The following is a 14,114-nucleotide window of genomic DNA, read 5'->3' as shown; positions in this document are numbered from 1 at the left end:
GAGGGTGGCAAGACACTGACATCAGCCAGCTGACAACACCTACTGTGTGCTGTGTCAGGTGGCCATGGCTCTCCAAGTCGGCAAAGATGGAGGCCGCTGCCTGGCTGCAGCAGCCACCACCTGCATCCTGGGGCCCTGGAGGGAGTGTCCAGCCCTGGCGTGAGCCTCTTCCCCTCTGTGGCCGCTGCCCAGATGTAGGGGAACGGGCAGGTGGTGCTTTCCCTTGGCTGTTCCTCCCCTTCCTGTCCCAGTGGTCCCTGGTAATCCCACCTGTGGCCATGGTGCTTGGCAGTGTACTGAGCATCTTCACTGCGTTACTCTCCTCTGACCATCACGGCAGCCCTGTGGGGCAAGCAGAGCCCGAAGAGTGGGAACTGAGGCTCAGAGCGAGAGCCAGACTTATGCAGGACCTCATGGCCTAGGAGCAGAAAGAGGCCCAGCAGGGCTTCTGTGTAGGGGGTGACATGGTGCTGGGGAGCAGTACTGCCAACTGTTTTTTCCCTGTGACTCTCTTCGGAATCCTTATAGTAAGAGTGAAGTCGGGGCTCTCTGAGGGGCTTCTGGGTCCAACTCCTGCTTCCTGGGGGCAGACCCTGTAAGGAGGGGTCTGTGCTCACCTGGGGCAGCCTGGCCCGGCCGCGTGCCCTGGGCCGCCCCGTCAGCTGGGCTTGGTTCAGGAGCAGCTGAGGGGAGTTGAGCCTGAGGGGAGTCTCTGGGGGTGACAGGGCACTCGTGTCCTGCCCAGTGGGTGTGATGGCCTGGGCCTCTTGGGAAGCCTGTGTAGATGATGAGGCAGATTTGAGACCCTTCTTTGCTTTGCCTACCCCATTCCCTGTGCTTACTAAGGGCCACCATTTGGGGGTTGGGGCAGGCACTGAGCTAAACACTTTCTAGACATCATTTCCTTCAATCCTCAAGTTGAGGAGGGGTCATTTTATAGTTGAAGTTTGTGGTTCAGAAAGGGGAAGTCACTTTCCCCAGGTCACACAGCATTTATGTGGCAGAGCCAAGATTCAACCCCAGGTCATGTGCTTGACCTCCTCTGCCCACTCTTTTCCCTCCTGGTGCTTGTTGGGGACATGGCTGGGGGAGCATGCAGGATGTGGGATCTGTGGGCATTGGTGAGCTGGCAAAGGAGCTGCTTCCCTGGGTCCTGCTGCCCATGCTGAGGCTGCCTCAGGTGGCTCTGAGTCTCTTGCCACCTGACTGTGTCTTGGCAGGCCTCCAGGGGTGCCAGGAGGTCAGCCTGGGCCCTGCCAGTTAAATGGAGAAGGGGTCACAGCCACCACCAACCCAGTGGGACCTACTGGGTAGAACCGGTGCCCAGGCCCCTTTTCTGAATGCTCCCTGGGGGCCAGATGTTCTGCCTGTCTAACAGGTTACAGAAGGAGCTGCTTGGCGAGGGCAGGGCGGGGAGGGTAGGAGTCCCGAGCTGGGTGGACTCAAGACTGGCGGACTCAGTTCCCTTTGGGAGCCAGCCCCCGAGCTGTGGCAGCTTGAATCTCCCACCCCCACCATTTCTGGGCCTCAGTTTTCAAGTCTGTGAAATGGGCAAGGGTCCTTGCTGACCCCCTCTCTGGCATGGGGTGAGCTGCCGTGTGGGAGGGGGCTGCCCTCCTGGGTCCGGGTGGGGTGGTCTGAGGCTCTCGCAGTTCTGGGAGGTGGGGCAGCTTCAGGCCCTGTGTGCTGGAAAGGCCCCTCAGGTGGGGTCCCTCCCGTTTCTCCTGGGGGTCTTTTTAGAGGGAGGCTGCGGCTTGCAGACTCCAGGCCAAGTAGAAACTTGGTAGGGAGGCAGCGGCCGGGCAGGGCACGAGCATGCGACTTTGAGCCAAGCAGACTGCGTGCTGGCTCCGTCGCCCGCCAGCCAGGGACACGGGCCCAGGCTCCTCTGCTCCCTGAGCCTCAGTTTCCTGTTCTGTAAGGTGGGGGTAACAATTGTATTTACCTAGGGCGTTGCTGTAAATTTCGGACTTGGGGCAGCAGGCTGCCAGAGGCCCCCGTGGTCCTGGCTGGTGGCTCCTTACACCTGGTTTGTTTTGTTTGATTTACTTAGTCCCCTTTCCCCACGCATGGGATTAGGATTGGGTAAGAAATTGGAAGCTATGAAATGACAGGTTGTGTCGCTAGCCCGCTGTCCGGCCGTCCTCTTGGGCCTGCACTCCCATGGTGCCTGCAGTGTCAGGGCCAGGCGGCGGACGTTCTGCAGGGCGTCCTGTGCCTGGCCACTGGCTGACACTCCCTCCCGGGGGCAGCACAGCGGTGCCACGAGGGGCCGACTGGAGGAAGAGGTGAAGGCTGAGAGCTAGTGAGTGGGGGAGCCAAGACTCGAGCCCAGCCTGGCTGTGTCCCAGCTCTGGGCGGAGCCCCTGGCTGCAGGTCGACTGGCGTGGAGGCTGCGGGGCGGGATGGGGAGGTCAGCTTTGGCAGTGGGCCGGCCTTCTGGCCTCCCCGCCAGGCCTGAGAGTGGCCACTAGCCCCAGCTCACCAGGCCTCTGGGCCCCTCTCCCCTTTTCTCCCTTGGCCCTCTGCCCCCCTTCCTTGGCCTTTGACTCCCCCTCCTCAATTTCCCTAATGGCTTAGCCCAGGTGGCAAGTTGCGTGGAGAAACTTCTCCAGGGAAATGAGTCCTCGCTACCAGCCTGGGCCTCAGGTGTGCGCACAGCGGCCCTCCCAGGGGGCCTCCCCCACCTCCAGCTGTTAGAAACGGGAGAGCTGTGTGTATTGTGTGCCCGGGTGCGGCGTATGTGGCTGTGTGTGTAACGTGACTGTGTATAGAATTGTGTGTGTGTCACTGCTGTGTGTGTCTGGATGTGGGTGTGTGTTGGAGGCTGGTGGTGATGGGGAGGTGCTGAGGTGTGGGGCAGGCCCAGGAACGGAGGATGGGGCTCGAGTTACTGCCTCTCTGATTAAAACTCTCTTTGTAGAACAGAGTTACAGACATGTTTAGATAATTAGAACAAAAGCCAAGAGAACAATTCCGTTCAAAGGGACGAAGCTGGGAGGTGGGGGCCCAACAGGATCTGGGGGCCGCGTTCTGTCCCCCCAGCTCTCTGCGGCCTTTGCTGCGTTTTGATCACGCTGTTTAGAAAATCCCTTTGTTGTAGGATAAACTGACGTTGGCCTGCGCGTTTCTGCTGTGAAGTTTGCTGTGTTGCGGGGCCCACTCGGGACAGCCAGGCCATTAGGAGCTGATTAAATGAGCTAATTTTAATTTGTTCAGTGGTTACAGATGCAGAGACCTTTCCATGCCCTTTTCTCGAGGCTGTATTTATTTATTTTTTTTCTGAAGAGAAGAAGACCTTCAGGTCTCCCTTTTCTCTTCCCATCCCCCCTAAAAAATAAACATATAAAAACATTTTTAACAAGAACTTCAGCTGGGAAAGAAGGGGCTTGAATATGAGCTTAACCTCGAGGTGCCAATGGGGCCTCCCCGAGCTGGGGCGGAGCTGCTGGAGTCGGGCTGAGGGTGATGAGCCAGATGCGAATTGATGGGAACGGGCTGAGCCTTCAGCCTCGCCTCCAGGCCTTTGCACGTGCTGCTGCTGCTGCTGCTGGGAGCCCTGTTTCCGTCCCTGCTTCCTTTCCTTGGTGAATTCTTATCCATCCTGCTGCTCTCAACGTGGAGGGTGCTTTTTCTGGGAAGCCTCTTGGCCCACGCCACCCCTGTTCTCCACAGCCCCCTGGACTTCTCCAGTTGTAGCAGATGTCACAGCATGCAAACGTCTGTCTCCCTCACGAGGCTCTGAGCTTCGCAGGACAAGAACCACCCCTGTGTTGTCCCCTTGGTACCCCCCGCACCAGAGTGCCTGGTGGCTGCTGAGCACGTCACCAACATCCATCCAATAACCGGATGAATGAGCGAGAGAAGGACTGAATGGGTGGATGACGTCTACACTTCCTGAACTCCACCACACACCAAGCTCTTGGTGTCAGCACCCTGGGTCCTGCCAACCTCGAAGTGTCACCTGTAGTCATGTGTCCCTGGGCCGTCTCCTCACCCCGGGTCTCTGTCCTCACTGCTGTGGGGTGAGGACGCAGTGTCGAGGGCCAAGTCTCCAAAAATGAACATCGTGGGAGCAGGGGACTCACGCCTGCCCAGCCCAGCGGGACCCCGATCCCAGGCTCACAGTGCAGCTGAGGCCCGGCTCTGCTGGACGGCTGACCCGGCCGGCCGGGGAGGGGAGGAGGGGGATGGTGCCAGAGTTGGCTTCTCTCAGCGCTGTGGGTGAGCGGGCCCTGGGAGGATGGTGTGCCTACACACTGAAGGCGCTCAGAGCACAAGAAAGGAGGGATGGGGTGCTTGCAGTCAACCGCCCCTGATCTTGCCCATGCTGCCCGGTCCCCTCCCTGCTCTCTCATTTTTAATGCCCCCTTTCGCTCAGGTTGGGTACCTTTTAGTGGGCAGTGGGCTTGTCCTGGAGCTGTGCAGTGCCGTGGCCTAGCCAGTTTCTGAGGCCTGGCTTCTGTCTGCTGAGAGCTCCTTCCCACAGACAGCACCCCACCCACCCCACCCAGGGGCCTCAGAGGGGCTGTCCCCCACCCTGTCCTGGCAGCCCCTGTCTCTCCGTGTTCCTCCTTTAACCCCAACCTCAGCGACAAGCACTGGAGCGGCAGCTGCCCCAGCCCCCCATCTCTGCAAAAATCCCAGAGCCGGAGGGGAGTCAGAACTCCCCGGGCGCCCCTGGGGCCCTCAACTGGGTCAACATCTGGCCGAGTGGCCGAGCCTTTGGCCTCCTCTGTCTCCCCCTCCTGAGGCCCTTCCTCTCCCCATTAGCCGGAGTCTCCGCCAAGCGCCGCCGGGAGCAGCTCACTCTTGGCCCTTCCTCTCCCGGCTGAGGCCGAGGGTGGGGATGCGTCCTGGGGCTGAGGTCACCAGTGGGGCAGGGAGAAGCGCCTCTCTGGCCCTCGCTTGCCCCGCTGCTGGGTGCCGGGAACAAAGTCATCCACCACCTAGTCCTGGGGCGCCCTGGTGAGCAGGGGGAGAGGTAAGCGGGGGTGGGGCTGGAGGGGAGAGTGAACAGAACAGGCTGGTGTCTGCACAGGAACGCCCAGAGTCCCATTAGAGGCTCCTGGCTCGTTGGGAAGCGGAATGTTTGCTCAGAGTGGAATCCATTCCAGAAGGAAGGAAACTGTTTTCCTGGAGTGGGAGAGGAGAAGTGAGGGGCTAGGAGGCACCGGCGGCCGGGCGTCAGATGTGGTCAGAGCCCGCAGCGAGAGGGTGGCGGCCAGCACCCTCATTTCTGGGTCTGGTGCTGCTCTCCCTGCTTCCACTACCCTTCTCTCAGTGCCGCCACTGTGGCCTCCTGGTCCCCCGGTCTCCTGTGAAGAGGCCTGGCTCGCATCCCTAATGATGGTCGGTGTGCCCTTTGGGCTGGTGTGACCCTGAGCGCTTGCTGGCCCCTAGGGGGCTGGCTCCCACCGCCTCCCACACCTCTGTCTGTCCACTTCCTACACTGTGGTTTCTGGCCAGTGTCTGGGAGGGTGCTGGAGTGCCGGTTTCTGGGTCTGGCCTTGCCACCCACAAAGCCAGGGTGGCCCTGAGCCGTTCCCTCCAGGGATCGGTCTCCTCCCCTGTCACAGAGGTGACATGCCGAGAGGACACTGGGACAGGCCTCTGGACTGTTAGTTGCCAGGCCGTGAATCCTGATGGACTCCGTGGGGCCTCCCAGGGCACACTTGGTAGTAAGTGGCATTTCTCGTGGCCAGCCACTTGTTCTCCTTGGGAGGGAACTGGTGAGTTTCTTTCTGTTTATGTTGTAACCAAGCTACCGAGATGGCAAACTTGGGCTCTGTGATTACACGGGTTTCAGAAGCAAATTGATAGGATAGCGTGTTATTATTGGCTACTGGGTTAATAGCTATTTTGGCAGGAGTACCAATCCTGTGTGGCGTTGCTGGCGCAGGCGCGAGAATGGCGCGATGGGGTAGGGAGGAATGGTGGGTGCGTCTTGCACAGAGCGGCAGGCTGTGGAGGACCCCAGGGGCCTCCCTCTCCTGGCAGTGCTTGCTTGGAGGATGCTCAGCCCCGATTAGCTGTTGCCGAAACCAAGACCAGAGAGGTTGAGAGACCAGCGTCAGGTCACACAGTGAGTTGATGCTGGGGTTGGATTCTTGGTCCCTGTGGGAACGAGCAACTTGGCCTGTGATCCCTGGAGACAGGACAGGTGCCTTCTCTCTGAGCATCACGTTGGCATCTCGGAAAATGGAGATTTGGAAAGTACCCAAAGCTGCGTGCTCCAGCCTCAGGGAATTTGCACCTGCTAGTTCCCCTGCCTGGAATGCTTTTCCTCCAGATTCCGCCTTGGCCTGCTCCAGGTCTCTGCTCCAAGGTCACCTTGTCACCTGTGCAGAGTAGCAACCCCCATCCCTTCCCTCTCCGCCCTTCTCCTGCTCTGCCTGACTTATGACAGACAGATGTATTGCCTGGGTGTGTCTCCTCTCATTGCTGTAGGCTCTCTGAGGGCAAGGATTTGTTATGCTCACTACCCTCTCCCCAGAGCCCGGAATAGCGCTGGCAGAGTAGGCGCTTGGTAATATTTGTTGAAGGAATAAATGAGTGTAAATGGCAATGTCGTTAAAAAAAGGCTGCCTTGTAACAGGTGACTGTTTCTCCCTCGTCTTGGAGGATGTGGGAGTCCAGGGACCCTATTGCTCCTGTCTCTAAGAGGGGGTCTGCAGGTCCTCCCTTAGTGCCGATGATGACAGCATTTCTTATTGCTAAGGAAGCTTGGAGGGGAACACACTCCCATCACTGGAAGGGACCGCACTCTGTGGCAGAGGGGATTTAAGGACCGGGTGGGGGTGGATTGGGTCCCCTCGAGGGTCCTTCTGTGTTTGGTTCTCTGCTGGGCTCAGTGCTAGGATCGCGGGCTCAGCTTTCTGTCACGGCACATTAGCAGCTCCTATCTAGACCCGGGAATGGTGCAAGGACGTGGAAATCTGAGGCTGCTCCTGGGCAGGGTGAACTGGAGTTGGGGGGAACCCTGCGGTGAACCAGGCGTTCCTCTCTTGTTGCCACTGACGTAGCAGAGACACACAGGGATGTGTCACTGAGCGTCTCCCGTGTGCCTGGCGCTGGGCCAGGTGCTTCACCTGGGTTACCCGGTTCAGTCCTCCCCCAACCAGAGGCGGGGGACGAGTGCCCTGCCTGGTTTTCCCTGGTGAGGCTTGCAGAGTTCAGTGACGTGTCAAGGTCACGTGGCGGGTCACTGGTGGAGCCAGGGTGTGAAACCAGGCTCTCTGGCCCTGGGGCCTCCCTGGACGTGATCCTGACGCCCCTGGAGCACAGGCTCCATGGCAGGGCTTCAGGCCCCAGCACTGGGAGGGAGCCCGGCACGGAGTAGGTGCTCAGGAAGCGCTCAGTAGGTGCTTGGAGAATGGGTGGGTGAATGAGTGTGGGGACTCCCCAGGATGAACGGGAAGTGGTCACTTTTTACTGTTGGCCCTTAGGCAGGGCAGGAGAGATCCAGGGCAGTGGTGCCAGGAAGGGCGGCGCCGTTGGTGCTTGGCTGGCCTGACCTTCTCCCAGAAAAGCTTACAAGGGGCCTGCTTGGCTGTGTGTTCCCAGCAGGAGGGCGCGCTTGTTCACAGGTGTTGGGTAGTTAGCAGGGAAGTCCCTGGCGAGGAAGACACACATGCACATGTGTACACGTGCAGACACACACACTGTGTTGTGTGGAGAGAAGCATCCACTTGAGGGGTTTTACCAGAAAAAAATGCAAAGCCCCGTCCCACCCAGATCACATTGCTGAGTCTGCGCCTTTGGGAGCAGGGAATCTCAGCTTCTTCCTTCCTACTTCTATCCATTTGTTCTGCTCTGGTCTGAGAAAATGGAAGCTCCCCCAGCCCACGCACCCCCGTCCCCCTTCCCTCCACTCCCCTCCCGGGGTCTCCTTTGTTTTAATGTCATTTCCCCAGGGAATCGGGCTGAGGCGGGGAGCTGAGTCTCTGTCCCTGTGCCCTTGTCCTGCCATATACACACACCCCTGTGCTCCCTCCCGGGCTCCCAGAGCTTCTTTCAAGTAAAAGAATGACAAATGGGGGCCGCGCTGAAGACTGGAGTAATTGCATTTAAAGCACGGACACCCTCGGGAGCTCGGTGACCGTGGACAGGCTCTGCATGGTGGCTCCTCTGGGCCCAGGTGGTCAAGTGGTGGTCAAGCTCATTAACTCCCCAGCTTCCAGCCAGAGCTGCCACTCTGCCCACCGCTGGGCCTCCAGCTGACGGAGGCCTCCTCGAGTGGCTCCAGGCGCCTTCTTTGTGATTAGCTTTGTCATTCATTCATTCATTCTCTCCTTCGGGTATTCATTCATACCATAGTTAGAAAGTGCCTTCTTTAGACCAAGCCCTGGAACTTCAACATCTCACCTATCCATCCATCCAGTCATTCATTGATTCATGCCACAGTGTCGCCAGGCGCTTCCTCTAGGCCAAGACTTGAAATGCACCCTTTCGTCCATTCGTTTGTTTATTTAGACATGAAGCAGATTGTTATTACCAGGCACCTCACGTGGGCTCCTAGGGATCCAGAAATTCGGGGCTTCTCAGAGTTTTCTCCAGACAGTTCTAAGCCAAGAGTACCTGTGGGGAAACCTGAGTCCCATTCTTGGGAGAAGGTGAACAGGGACAGGTGAGGCGCTGGCGGATGCGACGCCGAAGGGAAGGGTTAGGAAGACCAGCTCACTCGCAGCCCTGTGCTTGGCCCCCTCGTGACCTGGCTGAAACCCTCATTTGTCGACTCAGTCACTCACGGAATATTCAGCAAATGTGGAGGGCCTACTGTGTGCCCCACGCTGAGATGAGCTGGTAACCAGCCCTGTCTCGGACAGTGGCCCCTGGCAGGCTGTGGACCAAGCACCACCATCAGGGATGCTGTTCCCCTGAACTGGGCTGGGGCCAGTGTCCCCCTTCCCAGATGCCGCTGGGGGCAGGCCTCCGGCGTGCACGGGGGGATATGTCGTGTGCAGGATCCTGGGTGATGGACCACTTTCCATCAGGGCTGGGCTCTCAGTGCACCCCTCTGCCCTGTGTCAGTGACTCAGCCTCCTCTGGGGCGTGTGGGGGCGGCTCCCGTAAATCCAAGGATGCGGACATGTCCTGACATGGAGAGTCAGGCAGCCAGATCCTCTTGGCTCTGCTGCATTCGGCTTTGGGGCAGGTCCGTCCCTCAGACCTCAAGGACCTTGGTGTCCCCATATGCACAAGGAGTGGTTCGCTGGCCAGGCAGTCCCAAAGATCTGTTTCAGTTGTCTGAGCCTCAGCTTCCTCATCTGTAAAATGTGTCTAGTGAAAAAATTATGTGTGGTTTAAATGCATTAATGGAACTGAAACGTCTATGACTAATAATAGAAGTAAGTAAGTAAATAAATTAAAAATTGGCGTGGCATATAGGAAGTGCTCAGTGAGTGTGGTTTATGCTGACGGTTTTCAAGTCTGTTTCTGAGAGTGGGCACAGTGAGGGCGAGAGGAGGGTGTAAGGAGGTGGTGGCCATTCAGGCTGAGAAAGCAGAGGGGGGGGCAGCGGTGGTGTAGAGGCACCTAGAGAAGGGTCAGTGATGCTAAGAAGGGGCCAGGGGACTACACGCCCCAGTGGTGCTGTCTGCAACTTCACTGGCCCTGTCCCACACTTGGAAATGGAGTCAGGGGAGTGCCACGGCCGCCTCCAGGGGGTGACCTGACCTGCCAGCGCAACAACGTGGGGCTCCTCCTTCCCACTGTGGTCCTGGACCAGATGGCCGCCTCCCTGGCTGCTCCCCGTGCCCTCCGGAGCCTTTCCCGGGCCTGACAAGTGGGCTTCATCTCCTCCCACACAGCCGGGGCCGGGGCGGCCTTCAGTCATTGGCGCTCAACAGCTCGGCAACAAGGCCCATGATGGCAATTTTTCTGGAGTCTGAAACATCAAAATCTAGGGAAAATTGAGATTTTCTCTGCTGAGTTGTAGATTTGGACGAGTATAAAGGGTGAGTGGGACCTGCAGAGTGCCTGTGTGGCTGGCGCCAGCCATCAGGAGAATCCTAGGGCACCCCCGCAGGGCCCAGCGCACCTCTTCTCCCCTGCCCGTCTCTGGCCAGGCACTGCGCTGTGCACTCGGTGGCCACAAAGGCGGGCCACCCCCCCTCACAGCCTGGAGGGGAGGGAGGGACACACTGAGAGCTGCAGTCCTGTGCAGATGTAGGCGGGGGCAGGGGGCTCCACCGGGGGAGACCTGAGCCACTTTTAGGAAGATGCAGCCCAATTTTAGGTGGTTCGTACATTTTTTTTTGTTTGTAATTATGCATTTATTTTAATGGACGTTGCAAAATAATATTCATAATTTCATCAAGGTTACTAATCAGGATTATTATGCTAAGGTAGGTAGCATTGCTAGGCCTAAGGCAGGTGAAAGGACAAAGATGAGTAATAGTAATTAAAAGTAAGTAAATAAATAGAGCACAGGCCTTGAAGGTGTCCTCTCAGTGACTCAAGCATGAGAAATCCTGGCCAGGGGCACAGAGCGGGCTGTGGAGGTGGAGGGCCGCTGAATCTGGCGCCACCATGCAGGTAAGTGTCGCGGATGGCCTTCCGCAACACAGAGCCTGAGGCCGGGACTCGGGTCCAGGTTACATGATGGGGAGGTGGTCCCAGGGAGCAGGAGTGGGGGCACGGGGAGTGGGGCAGGGAAGGGGAAAGGTCCACAGGGGTGGAGTGTCCAGGTCACGGCTGTGGACGTGGGCTTGACTCTGCGGGGACCTCGGTGCATGTGCAGGACGCCCCAGGAAGGGCTCTGAAGGAGCTCACGGGCCCCAGTCCCCCTTCGGATGAGGGCCATCTTGGTGGGGGCTCCCTGCCTTCAGGGCTGTACGTGCCTAAAGCGCCTGCGCAGAAGCCCCTTAGCCCCCATCCTTCAGTGTCCTCTTCTGTAAGATGGGACCGAGCTGGTGACCGCCTCGCTGAGTTGCTGAGCGGGCGCCTGCACGTTGCTGGTGCAGAGAGCAGTGTTTTCGGGGTGTGCCTCAGTCCGCAGAGGTGAGGCTCCTCAGTCTTGCAGGTGCTGCGGGCTGACCCCAAGCCGGGCTGCGGACAGCTTTGACAGAGCCGAAAAGCAGCACATCTGCACTTTGAACTCGGACAGTGCCAGCCTCGTCCCTGGAAGTCTGACCCCCAGCCTGAGAAGCACGGGTCCAGTGCAGACGCCCCCCGAGGGTTCTCGGGGAGCATCCAGCCTGGGCTCTCAGTGAAGCTGGCTCTGTGGCGGGAGGTGTTCTTGCTCCTGAGCCCGTGTCACCACTCGTTTTCTTCCCTCAGATGTGGTGATTCACACACACGTCCCAGGGTGGTTAAGAGCACAGGTCACAGGTGGTCATAGGGGTTAAGAGGTCAGATGAGCCATAGTCAAAACCTAGCTCCGTCCTTTCTGACCTGTAAGACCGCAGACATGTTAATCAACCTTTGTAAGCCTCAGTTTTCTCATCTGCAAAATGGGGCTGGTAATTATAACTCGTCAGCCTGTTGTGACTGTTAAATGAGACAACGTGTGTGACCTGGAGCAAACACTCCAGTGTCAGCACATAATGATTGTCATTTATGACCCACATGTCATGTGCACATGTGTACCTATAGGGTAAAAAGAATCTACGGGTGAGTCATTTTTCCATGTCTGCTCAACACTCAGAGTTCTAGGTGGGATGCACTGTTTGTTTTCTCTGACACTGCGGTTGATGAAAATTACAATATGAATTTGGTCTTCTATTCATTCACTTGCTCATTGTACCTCACTGAGCGCTTCTCTGTCCGTACCTCCATCAGGAAAGGCACGTATACCAGCTACATTCTGCAGATGAGGCGAGGAGCGCCCAGGGGCCGAGGGTTTTCCCAAGGTTACGCAGCTATTGGGTCTCAGAACCAAGCTGCTGGTCCCGTGCTGGTTCAGCTGCTGGGAGAGGCCCTGGGCCAGACCCGCGGGCTGTGCTGCATTCTGCCTGGAGCCAGCCAGACCTGGAGGGGAGGGTGGCAGCTCCCGGGGCCTCTCTCTAGCACTGAGCTGTGGAGACCTCCTGAACTTGGCTCAGGCCCCACCCGGATACCCTGTGGATGACCTCCCCCTCACACCTGCCCAGGTTGCTGTGAGCTCAGAGAGCTGAGTGGTGGCCTCTGAAGACTGGGGGCAAGGCCTGGGGCGGGGGGCGAGGCGACTGAGGCAGGGCCCGGTGTGGCAGCAAGCTCACAGGACAGGTATTCTCCAGCTGTAGCATCTTCTCTCGCATCTGCTCCTGGAGGTGCTGGGGCTGGGCTTGCTGCAACATCCCCCAGGGTCCCTGGGACCTGACTCCCTGGGTGTGGATGTGGCTGTCACAGGGGTTGGGGCTGGGACACACCTGGGTTGGTGAGACTGAGCCAGGACCTGGGGCTCAGCCTGGCTGTTTGTGCCCGTGCAGAGCCTCAGAAAACTCCCAGAAGTGGGCATTATGGGGCGAGAACGGGGGCTGGAGTTTGATGACCCGCACCTTACCCCATCAGGTTCTGCTTAGTCTGACGTCAGGAGGCTTCGCTGTCTGGATGGGACGTGGGGTTGGAAGTCGGAAGACCTTTGATTCGGGTCCCCAGCTAACGGGGGGTGGTGGCAGGAAGGAGACTTGCCCTGGATCAGATGGCCAGGAATCCCACCTGGGCTGCCTCGTTCACCCATTTCACATTCAGGGCTTCGGTCACATATGCACTGCAGGGAAAGCCGTGTGGGTTTGGGGGAGAAAAATAATTTCAGGGGCAAATCTGCGAGTGACTGTGTGATGGAGGCGTCCGCGCTCGCTTCCACTCCGGTGTCCCAGGCTTGGCCGCCTGTACCCCTGCCATGCTTTCTGCAACGTTTGAGCACAACTGGTGCTGCGATTCCCTGGTATTTTTAAGTCAGTTCTCTTTTCGTACTTAAATTCATTCATTTACTTAATTCTGCAAATGGAAAAATCAGTATTATTTGCTGTAAGTAGACAGTAACCTTAGAAGTAATTTAAAAACAAACCCAAAGGAAGCCCCGCTCTCATGTTGCCCCAGCCCAAAGCCGCTGTGCTCTGCAGGGGCCGAGCCTGGGGTCCGTTCCCTCTGTGGGATGCTGGAGACGAGCGACAGACGCAGGCCTCCTGGAGGCGCTCTCGCCTGATGAGAAGGCTGAGAAGGGCATCAGAGGGCACTAACCTTCCCACTTTGTGTGTCACTGTTATCAGACGCCATCTTGGCTGCCCCCTCATCTCATCATGGCTTCTAACCGTGGGCAGCTCCCATGTTTGGGCAATGCCGGTCAGTGGAGAGGCTTGGCCTTCCTCTGAGCCCATTTGAGTGTCCCTGCCTCCCAGCATGGCCCCTCCTTCGGGCTCACCCTTTCCTGATGCTGCCCGGGAGGAAGCCCTCTGCCACCCTCTGCCTTCCCCAGAGCCCTGCAGGTGGGCACAGCTGTGGCCTGCGCCTGCAGACCCGGTGCATCCGACTGCCGTCTCCCAGGCCCAGCCCGACGCCACCGAATGAGGGCCGGACTCCCAGCTCTGCAGAATGCCCTGGGAGGTGGGAGGAGCTGCACCCTGAGGAACGGGTTGGGTTTGGGTGGAAGAGATCAGTGGAGGGGCACCGCTGGTGAGCACCGTGGCCTGAACAAGGGCTCAGAGGCTGGGCCCGGCGAGGCATGCTCTCTGTTAACAGTGGGCGGTTTGATGGCTTTCTGGAGAAATATGGAGTCATTCCAGACTCCCTCAACTAATTGCTGTGCAACTCAGGGCCCGTGCCCTCTCTGGGCCTCAGGTGTCTGATCTGTGAAATGGGGAAATAGTGGTGGTACCACATGGACAGAGGTGAGGATTTAAGGAGGAAAGGCCTCGAAGAGCTTGGCACCATGCGTGCCGCACACACAGGGCTCTGTGGTTGGTGGCTGTAGGGTGGGGCTGGGAGGTGATGGCAGTCTGAAGTTCAAAAAGTGGCCCAGTGTCACCATGATCTGAAGGCACGCAGGGGACACAAGGGAGCTCCAAGATCTCAAAAATAGTGATACCAAGAACCACAATTCAGGGTGAGAAGTAGGCTGATGGCAGCTCCCCAAGATTGAGAAGAGGCGCTGACAGTGGCAGGCAGAGTCAGGGAAGGCTTCCTGGAGG

General features: G+C 58.2%; 1 protein-coding gene across 5 annotated transcripts in view; it reads left to right on the top strand.

Moving 5' to 3' along the window:
• ZNF423 (zinc finger protein 423) overlaps window positions 1–14,114 on the top strand; it is a 319,304-nt gene that overhangs the window by 155,260 nt on the left and 149,930 nt on the right. Inside the window, exon 1 of one of the 5 annotated variants that reach the window (XM_008517005.2) lies at window positions 4,804–4,984. The exons of 3 other annotated variants lie outside the window; for them this stretch is intronic. The gene's annotated coding sequence lies outside the window, so the exon portion shown is untranslated. Of the gene's footprint in view, window positions 1–4,803; window positions 4,985–5,900; window positions 6,086–14,114 lie in introns of those variants that run through there. One more of the 5 variants, XM_070611824.1, reaches the window with a different exon arrangement.

This window comes from Equus przewalskii, chromosome 3 (assembly GCF_037783145.1).
Source record: "Equus przewalskii isolate Varuska chromosome 3, EquPr2, whole genome shotgun sequence".
NCBI lineage: Eukaryota > Metazoa > Chordata > Mammalia > Perissodactyla > Equidae > Equus > Equus przewalskii.
This window is presented reverse-complemented; position numbering and strand designations above follow the sequence as displayed.